This window comes from Nanorana parkeri, unplaced genomic scaffold (assembly GCF_000935625.1).
Source record: "Nanorana parkeri isolate BGI_ZX_2015 unplaced genomic scaffold, ASM93562v1 scaffold625, whole genome shotgun sequence".
Classification (NCBI taxonomy): Eukaryota; Metazoa; Chordata; class Amphibia; order Anura; family Dicroglossidae; genus Nanorana; species Nanorana parkeri.
The window spans coordinates 212,191-224,356 of NW_017306893.1; positions in this window are offsets into that span (position 1 = coordinate 212,191).

Consider the following 12,166-nt stretch of genomic DNA (forward strand, 5'->3'; position numbering starts at 1 on the left):
GGACGCAAATATGGCTTGCATCATGGCCCTCAGGTCGGGGGCGCCAGTGGCCTCCGGGATGCCACAGATACGCAGGTTGTTGCATCTCCCTCTGTCTTCCATGTCCTCCAGGTGGAGTTGCAGGTCCGAGCGCCGGGGGTCCGGCCGCTGGGCTGCCGACTCGAGAGTGGAGATCCTCAAGTCCATCGTGGAGCAGGTGGTCGTCACCTCCGCTACTGTCGAGGCCAGTTCCCTTACCTACCATTTCACTTCCCTTAGGTCCTTCCGGAGGGTGGCCTCGACCCTGGACACCATAGACTCAAAGTCCCGTTAAGTGGGGAGGTACCTCAGCAAGGCCCAAATCCCCTCTGGTACATCAGATGGCAAGTTATCCGCAAGCTCTTCGACGTCGTCATGGGGATCTGGATCGGCCGGCCCCGGTGAGTTGGATCCATGCTGGGAGGCATCCGGGGAAGAAGAGCCCCTCTGGCGAGTGCTGTGTGATGGGACATGCGTGGAGGAGGAAGGCGCCATCTTAGGCCTACCACGTTCCATGGGGGCCGCGCTCCTCAGGGAGAAAAACTGCTGTAGAGAGGCGTCGGAGACCTGATTTTTAGGTCCTCCAGCTTTCCTTCGGGTCGACATAACGTGATCCGGGGTGTCAGTGGGAGAAATTCGGTGGTAAGAGTGCAGATGGTACTCTGAAGCTGCGGAGCTCTCAGATCGAGCCCCTCACGCCGCCATGGTTAGGACACGCCCCCCCTCAATGCTCGTTTTTAACAGTCGTTTGTAATTACATTTCCAGCTGTATTCTACCTTCATTAAATCTGTTTTACTCTATGGATGCGCTCCTTTTGCTTTGTATTTTCCTCCTCAGCATGTTCTCCAGATGTTTAATTTTATGTTCCCTCTGTGATGGCTGGCTGAGCGCTGGCATTTTACCCCTTGTAACATGGATTCAAAAGGGTGGCCAACCAGTCATGATCATTTTCCTTGATAGCTCCTGGGGATCCTTGTGCAGGCGCTGCCGCCCATGTTGAGCCCATCTGCCACAAATTTCGAAAGGCACAGGAACCCGAGTTCTTGTGGTCACAGAGGACAACATGGTTATCAACTATCTTCCCCCACCCAGTCCACCTACCAGGGTTTAGAAGGGTTTTGAAAGTAAGTTTTAATCAGATACACTTTTTGGATCTAACATTGAAAACTCTAATGCTCGTAGCTGACATCCAAGGCATGCAATAAGAGCAATACCAAAGCGACAAACTATCCATCTTTGCCAAAATTGCTGTGCATGGAGGATCTATCAGAGAGGTTATGATAGAAGGAGTGAAGAGGCAGCTTATCAACATGCCAAGAGTAGAGATATAAGGGATCTATAGTCCAACAAATAAATTACAGGAGGGAGTGGGAAGAAGAAAAAGCAGCAGATAGATGCAGAGAAAGCCTTTGACAGGATACATTGGTGCTACCTGAAAGTAGGCTTACAAAAGTTTGCCTCATTGGCATCATAGGCTCAGCCATTAATGCTCTGTATACTAACCCCAGCATATGAGTCTGGACATCTGGACTACTTCTCTACTCCGTTTAATATCACCAATGGTACTAGACAAGGTTACCCACTGTTCCCTCTTATCTTTAAGCTGCTGATGGAGCCTTTAGCGGAGTTGATCTGTATATCTGCTGTATCTGGATTTAGAATTGGTGCTATGGAACATAAAATAGATCTCTACGCAGTGTAACAAGGACACTCGACTGTAGTCCAGGAAATTCAAGTAAAACGCAGTTTATTAAAGGGCAAACACAAACTCTCTGGTCATCCACAGGGTAGCCTTCCCCTGTTCACATAAAGGCCAATATTTCATGCACTTTTCATGATAATCGGCCTTCTTTAGCAAATACAGTCCTTTGTAGCATATACCGTCTTTAGTAGCTTTCCTCAGCTCTAAGGCTCTCAGCACACCTCAGTGTGATACTCACACTGCTCTCCCAGCAGTGGATCACGGACTCTCTTAGCGGTGTCCAACTGGTCCCTTGGGTCACCGACCTTCCTGACCTCTCCAAGGTTATCCCGGCTGTTCCTTGTGCGTTCAGCACGCACCCGAGTCTGCGTATGTCCGTGTGCCTCCGGGACACAAACAACTTTGACACAAGTCTCTGAACTCTGGTCCAGACTCCTAATAAGGCTGCTCTCAGCCACCTGATCCAGCTATACTGGTCATTGGTAACACCTGGCCCCAGGACAGGAGATCTCATCCCACCCTGAGCTCTAAGAGATCTCCAGAGCTCCAAATCCCAGCTACATTTAGGAAAACCTGGAAGGACCTGAAAAGCCAGGCTCTTCCTTATAACATCGTTTACATTCTGGAGTCCTGGGTGCCAATGTTGCCATGCTACGTCACGGCATTGCCATGCACTGCCACAGCAGATTTAATAATCTCCTTAATTCATCGTCTACAATCTCTACCTGCACTACAAAATATTCTGAAGGACTTCAGGCAAACCTCCTTATATAAGGTTAGTAATTCAAAATTCCATATGTTGGCAATTAAGTTGTCATCACAGATTCAGGCCTCCATCTATCTTGTGTATCAATTCTCGTGGGCTCCCATAGCTTCTGTTATATACTTTGACATCTACTTGAGTTCCCCTAGTTCAAGGCTATTCCAAACTAATTATGTGCCTTTTCTGGAAGAGGTCATAGAAATAAGTAAAGATCTGTGTTGTATCCCTACGCCCTGGACTGGAAAAATAGCATTGTCTAAGGTGTTCATTCTCCCTCATATTCTCTACATGGTTTGTGCTCTGCTCATTCTTATTCTACAGCTTCATCTTAAGTAAATCCAATAAACTATAAACTCCTTTATTTGGAATGAAATTTTTTTTTTTTAATGCCCTGACTATTCCGCTACTGGTTGTGGACATATTTCACAGGAACCTTCAACTTCACACTTGAGAATCCTCAGGCATTTACAACATTGGAGACCGATACAACAACATCCTTCTCATCCTATTTGAGAAATTCTCTCACAAAATTGAATTGTCACATAAGGACCCCTAAAAATATTTGCACCTCAGGCATTGCTGGCTATCACACAGCTACTGTATTGTGCAGACTTTTTGAACTCCTTCCTGCCACATGTACTCCCCTAGGGGAATCACATGTGCTCCCCTATTAGTATTATTGACCGACCTATCTAAAACATATCGGATGTTGGGCCCACATAGGTGCTTGTTTTTCAGCACCCAACCTCTTAACCCATTCAGTTACATGATTCTGATCCTCAGATATATCATGTAATTTTTACCAAATATTTTCATTGACGGAAAAAGACCTCCTTGTTCAGTTTCCTCCCTCCTCCGGTTCTTCTTCATACCCCTCCACCTGTATTTGAGGGTACCCCCCCACACACACTACTAGTTCCTTTGGATACTATACCACACTGTTTACAATAGTGTTATCAAGAATCCTATCTTGTTTATATGTTTCTGTAGACATATTCATAGGAATGCAGTGTAACTTGACTGATGTTATGCGTCATACTTATCTATTTCTATGAAAGGATTCATCATTTTGATAGTACCTGATCAACCCTTGTATTAACTGTGCCTTCTCTGTATTGCATGTTTACTCTGCTAATGTGTCTGACCATTGTACTCATCTAATTCTCTAATTCTCTTATTCAATAAAGAGTTAAAGTAAAAAAAGAAAAAACAGCAAACTCCTTTAAATTCTTTCACATAATTATGTGCACCAGCAAAAAATGTGTTTAGTTTCGTTTAGTTTTAATTCCGAATTTGCATTATTTCGTTTTTCGGATTCGGGTTCTGAAATTGAATTAGTTTCTGGATTCGGATTCGGTCGAAAGTTCGCTTCGGTCGTTCGTTCGTGGCAGCAAAGGGACATTTGAGGGGGGGAGAAAAACTTTTTTTTTTTTAGTCTGCAGAAGATGGAAAGGCATTCGGAAACTCACGAATAGCATTAGGGAGTTCCCGAATGCTATGTAGCGTGACAGCTGAGAATGGCAAATGGGTGGAGCGAGCCGTGACATCACGGCTCACTCCGCCCATTTGTTTACATTCGAGCAGGAATGTCATTTTGCGGCGAGTGTTCGCCGGGTTCAGACGGTCGTCGTGCAGCAGGACTTTTTTATTTCGGCGGGTCGGTCGTACATCGTGATTGACGCTGGATTACATCGATGGAGCCATTTTTTTTAATTAAAGGAATAGTCAAAAATTTAGTCTTTTTCAATTAAAAGGAATTAAAAGGAAGGATTTTATCAAAAGTCTGGACTTTTGAATAACTATTTGATTTCACACACTAGTGAATGGGTAGGGGTACAAGTACCCCTTACTCATTCACAAGGGGGTTGGCATCTGGGTGCCCCCTTATTTAAAGGGGTACCCCTATGCAAATAAGCCCCCTTGCCCACAGACCCCCACAACCACCGGTTCAGGGTTGTGGGGAAGAGGCCCTTTTCCCTTTCGGCATGGGGACACCCTCCCAATCCCGAGGGCACGTGGCCTGATAAGGCACAGGGAGGGGGGAGAGAGCGCTCGATCCCCCCCCCCCCCCTTCCTGCCCTGCCGGGCCAGTGCTCGGATCAAGGGTCTGGTAGGACTTTTAGGGGGACCCCACGTTTTTTCCCCATGTTTTGGGGCTGGGGTTCTCCCTTAAAATTCCTACCAGACCTAAGGGGTCTGGTAGGAATTTTAAGGGGGAACCACATGCACTTTTTTTGTTTTAACTTGGAGGAGGGTCCCTTCTAACATTCCTAGACTGTTAAAAAAAAATTCTGTCACTTTGCTGCAACAAAATTTCGTCTAATAAACTACCGCTAACGAATTTCAGGAAATCGGGAATTCGGAAACGTTTGCATTCGTTTTAGCTGTAATTCGGAATTCGGATGCATCCGAATCTCCGAATTTCCGAAATTTCGTTTTGGAACATGTCTAATAATTATAGCACAGAGTTTATGAGATCAAGAAAATTGTTCAGATGGATATGGACATAAGGTTTATTGCAGGGTTTTGGAGAAGGGGGCCCATTTTGTATCTAGAAAGTTGTCTCTAACTATGCATTTAAAAAAACAGAAACCCTCTACAGAGTTCCAAACCAGAGACCTATTTATGTGTGGATATACAAAATGCTGCAGCTGTAGCCTATTAGGGACAGAATTGTTACTCCTTGTATCACTATAAAAAAATAATGTAGCAGGACAACTTTTAAATTGCAATACGGGATTTGTTATATATATGTGTTGCATGTAGTTTTTTAAAAATGCAAAAGTGTAAGAGATCATATGTATGATACAAAGTCTGGTAGGAACACTAGTGTGGCCAGACATTGGAGACGTGTACAACATTCGAGGACTGATTTCCTTGTGGTACAAATAACAGAAGGAATTGATAAACCAGTTAGAGGGGGGGAGATAGTGGTTTTGCTGAGAATTGAAGAGCGGTTTATTGGCTGTTCACCTGGGGAACAAGAGTACCATAGGGGTTAATTTTTGTGTGTCATGTATCACAATATTATACATTTAACATATGGGTCTGGTTTATGATTCTTTATGATTTTTTTTATGTCTTTCCCACCCCATCCCCACAGAGATCCCACTGATATATTTTTCTTTCCATTGTTGCTTTCCTTTCCTCTTTGTCATGCATCATACTTATTTCCTTGTTCTTACTTTCATTCTTTTCTTTCATTAAACACCCTACTTCTCCCCTCCTTTTTTCCCCCTTTCTTCTCTTTATTTTAACCCACCCGTTTAATTTCTACCACCCTTCTTTCTTCTCCTCCCATACTTCCTTTCCAATTTCTCTCCTTCTCCTTTCACAACTCCTTTTGGTAGAGATAATAGAAGGGAAAATGGGATAGAAGAGCTGTACTTTGCAAGAGATGGCTTGGGGAACATAGCATTCTTTTTGCTATAGTTAAAGGGACTCTCTGACTGGAAGAAACTGTTTCAGGTATGAAGTGCAGTTTTTGAGAGTCACCAGACCACACCTGTAGCAGCCTCCAAAGCCTCTCTGTCACACCCAAAGGTTGGGGTCTTCTAACAGGGAAAGCTTCAAAATTTTGATTGGATTGGAGCTTTTCCCCACAACCACTATGGCTTATTACTATAACAGACAGCCTCCCTGGCCAGTAGAAATGTCCAGGAGGCAGAAAGGTTTTGGCAAGCTTTGACACTATCTAATTTGCTGAAGCTTTCCCTGTCAGAATTTCAGCTCTAGGTATCTGCACTGTATTTCCACTGAAGGTTGCCTTCCTTTTCTAATATGAGAGCCTTTTTCTCATGTACAACAAATAGGGACACACCGAGTTTGACTTAAAACTACATCACTAGAGCAGAGATCACTGAAAGGCAAGCTGGAACCTCTGCATTTTTTCCTTATGCACACTGTGTGTTTTTGATAGTTTTATAGGAAGCCCATGCTCTCTGTCATTTTCATAAACCATGTGCATTTGCCCACAGCCTACCTGTATCCCTGGAAAACCATGTTACTTTGCTGAAAATGTCATTTTTAAGCACTGAAGTGTGAAATAGCCCTAAGAACTCTTTAAAAAAAAAAAATAGAAAATAGAAGTTTCTAGTAAGACTATGTTCATCTGCTCATTTGTCATATAATGCCCTGGACTTGTTTTTCTCTGCATAGATTCTGACTAAAATTAGAAGATGAAAATTACCAACACGTAATAGAATTGATCAACATTTATGTTAATTTACATTATCTGTAATTAACTCTGCAATTAGTCTATGTTTCTTGGTAAATCACAAAAGGGACACCACTCTACAAAATTAAATGAAAATGATAAACTATTTTTGAACAGGCATGTTGGAAAAACATACCGAATTCTGGGAATATGCCTAGGGTATTTACATATGCATTCAGGCACAACTGCAAAATGTAATACAAAAAAGATTAATTAACAGAGTTATATAGGATGTGAAATGAACAGCCACATATACAGGTGTCGCATCAGAGTCATTGCCACTGAAAAACATATACTCTTTAAAGTGGACTTCCTGTCATTGTGTACTCCAATATAATTTCTCAAAAAAGTCCTTGAGCTCCAGGCATGTGATTTTGCCTACACAAAGATGATGTCATCTGTGTGCTGCAGGCAGGAAGAAACATTTACTCAGTCTACTTTCCCAAATCCAGGGACCAACTTTGTTGTAAATCACGAGGTGGGAGGCTGCAACAGGAGCTAATTTGCATCAGACACTTGGCAAGAACTGCACAGATTATATGTCGCATTGGCACATTTGCACAAGTCTAAATGTTTACAGGTTGCTAGGAATGCTGTATTAACCATCTCCCGTCCAGCGGCCTTACCTAAATGGCCAGACGAGAGCCTTGTAGTTGCGAGTGGGAGTTTTAAGATGTCCCTCCCAGCCCCCACTCATATGTGGCGCCCAGGGCCTGCACGAGTGGAGAAACTATCTAACATGTAAACATGATGGCTGTTTAAATACAAGCGTTCCGGCGTCTGTAGAGATGCCCGATCGCTTGTATTTAGTGTGGTTGTGCGCCCGCTGTGCCAAGTGCAGGCCGGGACCGACACAGTGGCTCTCTCACCAGAGATCAGAGGGAGTTGGTACTCAATCTCCCTCTGATCTCTCCGCCGGTCCCTGAATGCTGGAAGTGATGTATATTACATCACTTCCGCATTCAGCTGTTATTCCCGACTACGTAGACTGGGGAGAAGCTGGTGAAGCAGATCTCTGCTTCATCAGCTTCTCTGGGGGTCCGTAGGTGACATTAGGGGCTCTGGAGACCCCTGATATCTCCATAAAGAGGACCTTTCACATAAATTGGCTATCACATAGGGGGATTCTTATCACCCTGTGTGATAGCAATAAAGTTAAGTGTATATAAAAAAATGTTAAAAAAATTTAAAGACGTATAAAAAAACACACAAAAAAGTAAAAGTCCCTTGCCCCCACATACACACACAAACATGTGTGGGGTGCGCCTATGTTCGAAAACGACGATTGCGCCCATTGTGCCACACATGTTATATATCGCCGCGAACGTCGGATCGCGAGTAATAATTTTAGGGTCATTAATCACTGAAAACATTAAAATGATGAACAGTAAAAGCTTTTAAAGGGTTGCCTATGGGCAATCTTGGGTATGGTCGTTTTTTGTGATTTTGAGGGCGCGCACAATTTTAAGGCTTGACATGTTTGGTGTCTATTTACCCAACGTGACTCCGTCTTTTATATTTTACCAAAATATGGGGTGGTAACAAATCACATGGAGTTTCATAACATAACATACGGAAAACAGTTAAAAAAAAAAAAAGCTCTATCTGTCTCCAAAAATGATATAAAAACCATTTCAGTACAGCATTGCAAGAATAAATTGCACTGAATAAATGTCAGCAGGGCCCTCTTTAATATTGATTGGACCCTGGGCAAACATTTTATTGGGCCCACTGCCACACCCCGCCCCCACCATGCAATGTTGACCACTATATACTGGCAGCACAGAGCCATGCTGCAGCTGGGAAAGATCCCAACAATATTGTCAGGATCTACCGGCCCACCTGATTGATAGCTTGCTCTGCCTCTCTAGATCCAAAGCCAGCTGTGCCCACCCCATAACCCATCTGTCCCTCCAATGTGCACTGGAGGAACAAAGAGGGGAGGGGGGAGTGACTGTGACGGATAGTCATCGCTCTCTTCGGGGAGATAATCGGGAACTCCGCATCAGAGGTCTGTGATCTCTTAGTTCTCAATGAATAGAGCCGATGTGTGACAGCTTCTGTGTCACACATTGGCTCTAACTATGGGAATGTAAGTGTAATTCACTCTCTCTATAATTCTCCTTTTAGGGTAAATGTGTGGATAATCTGCCACCTACCACTTCCAGCTCAGAATTACAATAATAATAACGACAACTGACCATGTCCCCTGGTGTAACATGTCAGCAGTCTCTAATCATCTCATGTAACATGTCAGCGGTCTTTGATGATCTCCTGTAATGTTTTAGCAGTCTCTGATCGTGACAAGTCAGCAGCCTCTGAGATTACAGTCACCGAATATTATATGTGGACCTTTAATGGCTTTAGGGGCACGTGTGAGACCCCCTGTATAAGCATGCTTTACCTTCCATAGCCTATTATCTCCAAAAATTGGAAAGCAGGGAGGAAAGCAGGAGGGAGTGCCGCTCCTTCCCTGCCTGTAAGAGACTCACCTGGCCGCGTCCTCAGAGCGGCATTTGGCTCCGCCCACTCCCTCGGCGTGACTCAGGTCCACCGCAGCCATCCCCATAAAGCCGGGAGATTTGAAATGCTCAGTGTCTCAGTATACCTAAAGCGCTGAGCATTTCCCGGCTGGCTACCGCTCTCACTGCTACTACGTCCCATCCATTGGCTGTTAGCCTCCCGACGTGGCAGTCTGCCTGTGTGATCTGAAGCCTGTCAGCTCCCCTGCCTGGAGAAAGACAGGACTGTTAGGGGGGACCCTACGTTTCCCCTCCCCCCATTTTGGGGGGCTGGGGTTCTCCCTTAAAACTCTTACCAGACCTAAAAGGTCTGGTAGCGATTTTGGGGGGAACCCCACACACTTTTTTTTGTTTTAACTTGGGGGAGGGTCCCTCCTAACATTCCTACCAGACCTAAAGGGTCTGGTATGAATTGGGGGGGGGAACCTCACGCTTTTTTTTTAATCTTCTGCAGACTGTAAAAAAAAAAAAAAATTCTAATGTCACTTAGCTGCTAACGAAATTTCGTCCAATAAACGAAATTTCGACAAGACTACAACTAAGGAATTTCGTCCGAATCCGGAAATGAATTCAATTGCGGACCCAAATCTGAAAAACGACTACTGCTAACGAATTTCGTCCGAATCCCGCAACGAATTCAATTGCGGACCCGAATCCGAAAAATGAAATATGCAAAATCCGAATAAAAACTAAACAAATTTTTTTGCTGGTGCACATGTCTATTCACCACCATTGTGCCCTCTCATTACATCACACGTGAGTGCCAAACACCGCCTTTTCATTTCAATATTTACCTTGATTTATTATTAGTCCCTGGTCATTTCCCATCCACGCATCCTGTGCCAGTCAGTTAAGCTCCTTTTTTTTTTCCCTTTTCTGTTTAGCTTAAAGATCTAGAAGCATCTTATGCTAATGGGAGACTGTGCCCTTAGTCTTTCTATGGGGATAGACAGTGTTTTCTATCACTTGGAAATTGTGACAGAAAACACAGACACACATCTAAAAGTTAAGCCATATGTTTTACAAAGTTATTTTTAGGTATTCTGTGTGAATAGGAATGCATAACAAACATATAGAGGGGTTTTCTGCAAAAGTGGAAATATACTTTGGGACTATGCAAAGTGTAAGTTTTTTCAGCAGCCTTCCTAATATGTGACAGTTTTTCTTCTGTGAGATATTACTGTACAGGTGTCTTGTCCTTCATTAGGGAAAAGAGTGGTCCATAGAGCTAGGTATTTCCAAACATTGTTCATGTTTCACAAAAGAACACAAATTTAAATTGATACTTCTGAAAATTGCACCATCTGTATATATATTCCTCCACTTTTTTTGCATATCAAAGGAAAATTGAGATGTGCAATCGGAAAACACTCACATTTTCTCCTTAAATTCTTGTCTCTATAGCCATATGTTTTTTGTTACTGTTTTGGATTAAGGGAAAGCAAACAATCAGCAGAGTCAGAACACGGTTCACTCTGCAGTAAGGTTTGCAGATAACGAGTGATCTGTGATCTGCCTGCATTGCTGCAGTTTGTGCCATTTGGAAACACTTTAAACATTTAGGGGTCTATTCACTAAGCTGCCGTAGGCAGCCGAGTGATTAACCGACCCGAAGCGAAGTGAGCCGAACGCTGTTCGGCAATTGACTTCAGGCTTGTACGGCTGATTCCAGCCGTATATCGGCTGAAATCAGCCGTACATCGGGTGGCTTCAGCTGGTTTCGGGTCAGCCGAACATGCTCAGCATGTTGGGCTGACCCGAAGTGCTGAAGGAGTTCGAATCAGCCGATCCAACATCTGGATCGGCTAAACCGAACCTACGGCAGGCTACTCGCTACTGTTCGGTCTATTCTAATAGATGCTGAACAGCAGTAAGTGAATAGCTGAAAGCGGCATTCGGCTCGGCTATTTTGCTCGGTACTTCTGTGGTACCGAGCAGAAAAGAAAAACAGTAAAAAAGTAGAGAAAATAAAATAGAAAACGATTGGGCGGAGCTAGCAGTGACAGCTAGCTCGGCCCAACTGTTTTTTATTGGTGGTTCTGCTGCCGTCAGAATAAACAAACAAATCACCATAGGAATGCATAGCTACATTCCTATTGGCTATTTCAATTTGCAATAGGCAATAGCAAACTAGCTATTGCCCCCGCCCTCTGCTGCTGTCAATCACTAGAGGGGACCTGATGGTCTGTGCAAGTGGCAGGAGCCAGCCGTGAGATGATGGCTGGCTCCGCCCAGCAGTCAGTAGAAAGCTTCGGCTTCCACCTCGGCTCATATGCCTTCTGCTCAACTGAGCCGCTCGGCCGACTTTGGCAGCTGTACGGGCTATAATGAAAAGCCCGTACAGCAGCCCTTCGATTCAGCAGAACCGAAGGCGTCCTGGGGCCGAAGCTAGCTGAAGGATCACCCGAAGCAATGGCTAGATCCTTCGGCAGCTTCGTGAATAGACCCCTTAATGTAAGATTAGCTAGCCTCTCCATAATCACTCTGATTTAGGACACAACTTTTTCACCTGCGGTAGCCAATCAGCAATAATAATGACCATATCCATATAGAAACCCAGCACAGTGGTATAGGCATCATTTATGTGTTGTGTTGGAAGGGTAAGGTGGTAGGTGTAGTGAGCATTTGATATATGGGTGAGGGTGAGTGATTAGTCATATGTGGTGCCTTGGTGTGAACCCAGTTTGCCAAAGCCTACTAAAAAACGCGGTGTCTTTGCACATACACTCACTCACTATTTTTCATTCCCAGTGTGATGAAGATGTCTTTTTCAAAATTTAGTATACTAAATGCTCCACTTAGTTATGAAAAAATGGAGGTGTGTTTTTACAAAACGCATTGTTGATTTAGGCCAGTTAGCTAACAAAATATGTTGCTGTTTTAGGCAACCTATTTCCAGCAGTGCTATAAAAAAGGGAAATAAAGAGATTATTTCACAGAGAGT